Below are 7,666 nucleotides of genomic sequence, written 5' to 3'. Positions count from 1 at the left end.
ACTACACCCTGAGTCAGATGTACCATAGTCCTCAAACTGACATCATACTCCTCAATAATTTGGAGAGGCCTCTAATTGCAGATTTTCACAGTGTAATGCGTCTCCTTATTTCCTGACTGCTGGTACTAAGGGTGTGGATTCAAGCAAGATGAAGTTATTGTCAGTTTCAGTCTCTCCTCCACCCATTATGATGTTGCCTACCTGTCCATTGGTAAGAATCTTTTCTTGACATTGAGATACAATCCATAAAAAAGGCTGCATTCCTTATCTTCTGCAACAAGTGCTTCAAGTTCTACTCACTTTCAAGAAGCAAAGTTGTGACATTTGCATAATTCAGGTTATTGATGAATCTCCCTCCGATCCTGATGTCACATTCCTCTTCATAAAGTACAGTTTCTCAAATAATTTGCTCAGCATATAAATTAAATAAGCATGGAGAGAGAATACAACCCTGACACACTCCCTTCTTAATTTTAAACCATGCAGTGTTCCTTTGCTCTATTTGCACAACAGCCTCCTGGTCCAGGTGTAGGTTTTGCACAAGCTCAATTAAGTGCTCTGGGATTCCCATTCTTTTCAATGTAAGCCACAACTTGTTATGATCTACACATCAAATGCCTTTTCATAGTCATTAAAGCACAAATATACATTCTTCCAGTATTCTTTACCTTCAGCCAGGATCCATCTGACATCAGCAATGATGTCCCTGGTGCCACAGCCTCTTCTAAATCCTCCTTGAACTTCTGGCACTTCCCTATGTTCCAGACGTTTTTGAATGATCTTCAGCAATATTTTGCTTGCATGTAATATCAATGATATTGGTTGATAATTTCCACATTCAATTGGATCATCCTTCTTGGGAATGGAAACAAACACTGGAGACTCATTCAGAGCCCAAAGGACCTTTAAACAGAGGCCCACCCATCAGATCCTGATTAATTTAAATAATAGGCTTTCAGTCCTCAGCTGATTGTTAACTAAATTCAACCAACCAATCAGCTTGCACTTGATTCTTTTTTATTTTTTTTTTTTTATTTTTGGGGTGTGTCTTCTGTAATGTTTATCTTACTGCTACCAAACAAGAATGCGGTGAGAATATTTTATTGCATGAATGAAAGAGAGAAGAACTGAAGGAGAACGTGTACCACGTCACGTAGACTCATCACTCAGAAGAACCTTACACTTGATTCTTAATGAAATAAAAAAAATGACTAAACAGTTTACACCTGACTTTTTTTTTACATCAAAACTATCTTCCAGAATCCAATTGCTTCACACAGGAGACTTAATTTGTAAATAAAACACTTAAAAAAAAATTAAGATTTGCTCTAAAAATAAGCTTGGAATACAAAGACCAGACCATTCACAAGGTGGCCCTTTTAGATCCCTGACTTCCATCCACTTTAGAAAGTGATTTTTGAAGAAAATTATAAAATATTTTACTAGACAAAAGAAACGATCCTGGGAATTGTTGAATCATTCCATTTTCATAGTCCCGTATTCTAAGGGGGGTGGGGGAAGAGCTTTGGTGATTCTTACCAACACAAGTTAGAATGTCAGCATCGAGAGCATTGTCCCACAGAAATACTGGACCACATAATGAAAATGTTCCTGTAATCCTATTTTAAAAAGCAAAAGAAGGAAGGAGACATTGGTTTAAATGTATTTTATTTAACCTAGCGTAGCAAACCCGCTATCATTCCGTTAAATATACATACAAGAATCTGAATGCCTTTTTTTTTTTTAAAAAAAAAGCCTTGTGAACCAGAAATTTTCTTGTTGTTGGCGCCATCTACTGCCGACAGGCAGTGATTGCAAAGTTGAAAGGAAAGCATCCCCTAGGTAAGGTGGACGAGAAGTAGGAGTGGTGGTATAGTATGTTGCGCAGAAGCGCAAAAAAGTGTTCTTTTTGTCCTGCTGTCAGTGATGAATCTTAATGGGGTCTGTAAACTTGAATGGAAGGGAAAAAAAACCCTAACAGAACAGAGTGTTTTCCTAATTTCTAGATGAAATAGTGTCTTTCCTTCAACTGTGAATGGAGGCTATAAACTACTGAACTATTAGCAGAGCCTGTGTTTCTTGTCAAAAGAAATCTCATAATACTCAATATTGTATAAAACCATTATTGTAGAATGAGAATAAAGATCCAAGAGGGATGGGAGAGGTTGGAAGCCAAGTAATGCGGATGTTCAGGGAAAGTGGGGGATTAACTATCGGGTTGCACAATTTGATGGGGGGAGGTTAGGGAAATTGAAAGAATTTGTTCGAATTTGTATTTGAATTTTGTAAATAAACTAGTAGAAAATTTAAACAAAAGAAATTTCACATCATGATCATTAGCTCTTAGAGAGATACAAATCAAAACATCTGTGAGGTATTATCTTACCCAAGCAAAACATCAAACAACAAATGTTAAGTATGGAAGGAATGGAACTCTCTTATTTTGAAGGGATGGAACTCTCTTATGTTGCTTGTCAGAATGTAAAATGGTGCCACCACGTTGGAAAGAATTTGGCACTTCCTTATTAAATTGAATATAGAAATATCACTTGATCCAGTAATCCTGCTACTAGCTTGCTCTTGTTATGTACCATAGAGTCAAAACAGATTCAGAACTCACCCTCCAGATGGAAGGAGATGACCTATCTTTTTCAGAGGCCTTAACTTGGATGGGAGAAGACTGCCTATCTCTCTCCTACTGAGCAGCTGCCAGATACAAACCATGAACCTTTAGATTGGCAGTGCAATTCCTTAGCACAAAGCCACTAGTACTCACTATTAGGTACACGCCACAAATAAATTATTTACAATAGTATAGAAATGAAATAATTAAAGTGTCCATTAGTAAATAAAGGGATAAACACTCTTTTGTGGTATATTAATATGATTATCATGCTATACTAAAAGACAGTAAAGAATTCATGAAACATTGCATAACATGGTTGTATCCAAAAGACATTATGCTAAAAATAAGTTAGTTGCAAAATGATAAATATTATATAAGATCACTACTACAAACATCTAAGAAAAGTTTTTCACACAAATAGAATCATTCTTGGATGGTTATCAGAAATTGTATGGGAGGGACGGAGAGTGGAGTAGAATGTAATAAATAGGTAAGCTAATTGAAGGGAAAGGCAATAAGCTATAAAAGATGATTATGGTTATTGTTGTTAGATGTTTTCCAGTTGACTATTATCCATGTCTTGGAGAAATGTATCATCAAGTCAACAATAACTTGTAGTGAATAATAGCTCTGAACCTTCCCCCATCCTGAACCAAACTCAGTGTCTCTGACACACCTGATTCCATTGCCACAGTCACTATATCAATCCATCTCATCCGGGTTCTTCCTCTCCTCCTCTGACCCTCTAATATTCCAAACACGATGTCCCTCTCCAAGGGCTGATCCCTCCAAGCAACATGCCGAAAGCATGTGAGATGGAACTTCAAAATCCTTACCTTCTTTCCAGAACAGATGTTGTTGTTAGGTGCCACCCAAGTAGAGTACGACTCACAGTGACACTATGAACAAAAGATATGAACCTAGTCCTGTCCTGTTCCATCATCACACTTCCTGACACACAGGCTTAAATTTGTTTCCCAGTTCTTTTAGCTTGAGAAATGCAGAGCAAATTCTTCCCTTTTTATTCTCCAATTCCAGCTCTCTGCACACTCGATTATAATATTTTGCTTTGTCATCCTGAGTTGCCCTTTGAAATTGTCTGTTCATCTCTTTCATTTCAACATGATTTTCTTTCAGATTTGGGTTTCTGACATGCCAGTGCAAGCTTTAGATTCTCTTCTTATATCCATTTTGATTTTTTTCTTTCTCCTCTGTGTTTATAATGACCTTTTTGCTTTCTTTATGGATGATATCCTTGATATCATCCCACAACTTGTCTAGTATTCTATCATTTGTGTTCAATGCCTCAAACCTATTCTTAAGATGTTAATGAAATTCAAATGGAATTTATTCAAGATCATATCTTGGTTTCTGTGGACATATTTTAATTTTTCCAGCTCTCTGGGGTATAGCAAGTTATTGCTAAGACCATGGCCTGGATCAGAGGCATCTTAGTCTCTAGACTGACATTGTTGGCCTTCAGCACTCTGGAAAGACACCAGATTTCCCGGATGCAATTAGTTTTTTTATTTCCTGACTGCTGGTACCAAGAGTGTTGATTATGGAACTGAACAAGCTGAAATTGTTAACAATCTCAATCTCTTCTGCATTTATCATGGTGCTGCCATTTGGCCCACTGGTGAGGATCTTTGTTTTCCTGTTGAGCTTCAGTTAATTTTGGAGACTACAGTCCTTGACCTGCAGTAAATGTTTCTGGTACTCCTCACTTTCAGCAAGCAAGGTTGTGTCATCTTCATTGTACAGGTTGATGAGTCTTCCTCCAATCCTGATGCCACACTCCTCCTCATAATGTCCAGCCTTCCTAATGATCTGTTCCACATATAGATTGAAAAGGTATGGAGAAAGACTGCATCCCTGAAGAATTAATTTTGAACCATGCTGTTTTCCCCTGCACTGTTCTAATCCCAAGTATGGGATTCACATGAACACAAAGTGTTCTGAGATTCCCAGTCTTTTCAAAGTTAGCCACAATTTGTTATGATCCACACAGTCAAATGCCTTTGCGTAGTCAGTGAAACACAGGTAGACATTCCTCTGGTAATCTCTGCTTTTGTCCAAGATTTAGCCATCTGACAATTAACCCTGGATATTCCCAGTGCCGCAGACTCTCCTAAACCCAGCTTGTGTTTCTGGTAGTTCTCTGTTGATGTACTGTTACAGTCATTTTTGGATACTTTTTGGCAGAATTTTGCTTATGTGTTATATTAATGATTGTTGTTGTTATTGTTGTTGTGTACCATAGAGTCAGAACCAACCCATAGCTGACCCTCCAGCAGGTTTTCAGAGGCAGTTAGTGATTAGAAATTGTAATTAATTAATAATTTATAGTGCTGTTGTTTTTATGTGCTGTTGAGTCACCTTTGACTCATAGTCACCCTGTGTACAACAGCTCTGAATCCAGTCCTATCTTGAGCCAGTCTCACTGACTTGGACACCTCTACTACCATTGCCCCAGTTATTGTGTCAATCCATCTCATCTGGGGTCTTCCCATCCTTCACTGCTCCTCTACCCTTTCACACATAATGTCTTTCTCCAAGGACTGGTCCCTCCTCTCTATGTGCCCAAAGTATGTGAAACAGAGCTTCAAAATCCTTTCTTCTAAGCAGAAACTTTGTTTCACCCTCTCCAGGCCAGATATGTTTGTTCTCCTGGCTGACCATGGCATGTTCAATACTCTGCTCCAGCACCACAACTCAAAATCATCAATTTTTTTCTGTTATCCTTAGTCATTGTCCAACTCTCTGATGCACAACACGCAATTGCAAAGACCATGACCTTGAGCAGATGAACTTTGGTCTCTTGACTGACATCATAGCTCCTTAGCACTCTGGAGAAGTCTCTGACAGCAGACTTCCCCAATACAACTTGTCTTTTGATTTCCTGACTACGAGTGCCAAGAGTATTGATTGTGGAGCTGAGCAAGCTGAAATTGTTAACAACCTCAATCTCCTCTCCATCCATCATGTTGCTGCCAACTAGCCCATTGGTGAGAACCTTTGTCTTCTTGATGTTAAACTTCAATCCATATTGAAAACTACAGCTCTTGACCTTCTATAGAAAATGCTTCAGATCCTCCTCCTCATTTTTGGCAAGGAAGGTTGTGTCATCTGTATAGGGCAAATTGTTGACAACTCTTCTCTAATCCTGATGCCACACTCCTCCTCATAATGTCTAGCCTCTCAAATGAGCTGTTCTACATATAGATTGAAAAAGTATGGAGATAAAACACATCCCTGTTGCACCCCTTCCCTAATTTCACACACAAGCAAAATCTTGTTGAAGATTATGAAAACAATGACTGGAACCATACATTAACAGAGAACTATTAGAAATACAAGCTGGATTTAGAAGAGGCTGTGACACTAGAGACATTATTACCAATGTCAGGTGGATCTCGGTTGAAAGCAAAAAGTGCCAGAGCAGCATCTATCTGTGTTTAATTGACCATGCAAAGGCATTTGATTGTGCAGATCACAACAAATTTTGGCTAACCTTGAGAAGAATGGGGATCCCAGAACATGTGCAAAGTATATTTGTTGTAGATAACTTGAAATACCATTTATACTGCTTAGTCTTTCGTAAATGATGGTAATTTTTAGACATGTGCTCATAAAGCAATAAAATCACTATTATATGATAGTTGTTATGTTATATGCTGTCAAATTGCCTGTTATCCATAATGACTAGCACTTCTAAACCCTGCCCTGTCCTGAGCCAGTCTCACTGGTTCTGACACACTAACCCAAACTGTCCCAGTTACTGAATCAATTCATCTCACCTAGGGTATTCCTCTCCCTTCACCCTTCCAAAACTGATGTCCTTCTCCAAGGACAGGTCTCTTCTGGCCTCATGCCCAAGGTATGTGAGATAGAGCTTCAAAATCCTAGCCTCTAAGGAGAAATTTCATTATGCCTTCTCCAAGACAGACCTATTTGTTTTCTTGGCAGTGCATGGTATGTTTAAGAATCTTCTCTAACACCACACCTTGAAGGCATTGATTCTTCTTCTGTCATCCTTAGTCACTGTCCAGCTCTCTGAAGGGTAACAAGCAATTGCAATGACCAAGGCCTTGATCAGGTGCCCCTTAGTTTCTAGACTGACATTGTTGTTTTTCAGCACTATGGAGAGGTCTCTGACAGCAGATTTCCTCAATGCAATTAGTCTTTTGATTTCCTGATTTCAAAATGTTGTTTGTGGAGCTGAGCAGGCTTTAATTGCTAACAATCTCAATCTCTTATCCATCTATCATGGTGCTGCCAATTGATACAGTGGAGAGAATCTTTGTCTTCTTGATGTTGAGCTTTTAGCTGGAGATAAAAAGGTGAGAAAAAGTTGGGTTGCTTTCCTAGTTCAAAAGGCTGTTTCTAGATACACCTTGAAATACAATATTTTGAGTGACAGGATAATATCCATATACATAAAAGGAAGACCTGTTAATACAACTATCATTCAAATTTACGTGCCAACAACCAGAACCAAAGAGGAGGAAATAAAAAAAAATTTCTACCAATTGATCTATCAGAAATTGATTGAATATGTAACCAAGATGCATTAATCATAACGGATGAATGGAATGTGAAAGTTGGAAACCAGGAAGAAGTATCAGTAGCTGGTAAATATGGACTTGGTGACAGAAATGAGGCTGGGGATTGAATGATAGAATTCTGTACAATCAATGATTTGTTCATAGCAAGTGCTTTTTACAAGAAACATAAACACAGGCTATCCACATGGATTTCACCTGGTGGGATGCACAGGAATCAGATCGATTAGATCTGTGGAAGTTATCGTTGCAGAAGTTCAATATCAGCAGTGAAAACTAGGCCAGGTGCTGACTGTGGAACAGACCATGAACTACTCATATGAAAGTTGAAACTAAAGCTAAAGAAGGTTAAATCCTAAGCCAGGAATAAAAATTTTATCTGGAGTCTATCCCCCTGAATTTTTTTATTATCATTATTAATTTTAGTAGACATTTACAGAGGTTTTGGATTTCCATTCATTCATTGCCGCACTTT

This window comes from Elephantulus edwardii, unplaced genomic scaffold, assembly GCF_000299155.1.
Source record: "Elephantulus edwardii isolate Elephantulus edwardi_28Jun2011 unplaced genomic scaffold, EleEdw1.0 scaffold00221, whole genome shotgun sequence".
Lineage (NCBI taxonomy): Eukaryota > Metazoa > Chordata > Mammalia > Macroscelidea > Macroscelididae > Elephantulus > Elephantulus edwardii.
Note: the sequence above shows the minus strand (reverse complement) of the source record.